General features: G+C 28.9%; 1 long non-coding RNA gene across 1 annotated transcript; it reads right to left on the bottom strand.

Moving 5' to 3' along the window:
• Positions 1 to 154: 154 nt before the first annotated feature.
• On the bottom strand, positions 155 to 1,344 carry LOC109590063 (uncharacterized). The gene is made up of 4 exons (XR_002189099.1): positions 1,291 to 1,344; positions 451 to 524; positions 281 to 382; positions 155 to 223 (listed from the first exon to the last, which is right to left on the bottom strand). It is a non-coding gene; the product is annotated as an uncharacterized LOC109590063 (long non-coding RNA).

The following is a 1,344-nucleotide window of genomic DNA, read 5'->3' as shown; positions in this document are numbered from 1 at the left end:
AGCATGCACAAGTTAATAAAATATAGCAAAATATTTATACTTATAAAATTAATTATAAGTAATTAATAATTATAAATTAAAATTAAAAATAAAATAATTTATATTTAGTAATAATATTTATTATATTTTTAATGGTATATTGTACCTTTTAATGTTTTCACTGCTACAATTCTTGACTTGCTCTTCATCATAAGTTGTCCTTTATAAACTAAACCATATTCACCTGTTGAAAATAATAAAAAATAAATAAAAAGTAAATTTTTAATGGATAAGCTTGTACCTTTGCCAATAGTCTCCATGAGTTTCAGGTTATTACTGGTTATTATAATGTCGTTATTAAGTACATCCAAATGTTCAGAACTGACACTAACTGTCTGACAAGCTAATAGTAATAATAATAATAATAATAATAATAATAATGATGATGATGATGATGATGATTATACTTACCAGTAAGTTGGCTGTAGCGAGGAATATTTAACTCCATATCGCCATCAAGGGAAGCAGTTTCGCCATAAAATAAACTAAAAAAATTATAAAAATATAATAAAAAATGGGACTGATTTTGGAGAAAAAAAACCATGGGCTATAGTACAGGGTATTTTTCAGATTTTGGCCCATTTTTTCAAATGGCCATAACTCAAAAAATTGAAGTCGGGATTGACTCAAACTTTCTACATAGCATAAGTACATCAATATGTATCAGAAAATGTAATAAAAATTGGGGGTGATTTCGGAGCCATTTTTTGGAAAAAACCATGGGCTATAGTACAGGGATTTTTTTAGATTTTGGCTCATTTTTTTAAATGGTCGTAACTTAAAAAAATTGAAGTCGGAATCGGCTCAAACTTTCTACACAGCATAAGTACATCAATATGTATCAGAAAATGTAATAAAAATTGGGGGTGATTTTAGAGCCATTTTTTGGAAAAAACCATGGGCTATAGTACAGGGATTTTTTCAGATTTTGGCTCATTTTTTTAAATGGCCGTAACTTGAAAAATTGAAGTTGGAATCAGCTCAAACTTTCTACACAGCATAAGTACATCAATATGTATCAGAAAATGTAATAAAAATTGGGGGTGATTCCGGAGCCATTTTTTGGAAAAAACCATAGGCTATAGTACAGGGATTTTTTCAGATTTTGGTCGATTTCTTAAAATGGCCGTAACTTAAAAAATCGAAGTTGGAATCGGCTCAAACTTTCTACACAGCATAAGTACATCAATACGTATCAGATAGAATTATAAAACTAGTATATGTCCTTTTAAAAATTTTCCAGTATCTCACCATTTATCACCAGATGGTCTCCGATCATAGGTTTGATTGTATAAATCCAGTTTC

Source organism: Amphimedon queenslandica, unplaced genomic scaffold, assembly GCF_000090795.2.
Source record: "Amphimedon queenslandica unplaced genomic scaffold, v1.1 AMPQUscaffold_10555, whole genome shotgun sequence".
Lineage (NCBI taxonomy): Eukaryota > Metazoa > Porifera > Demospongiae > Haplosclerida > Niphatidae > Amphimedon > Amphimedon queenslandica.
This window is presented reverse-complemented; position numbering and strand designations above follow the sequence as displayed.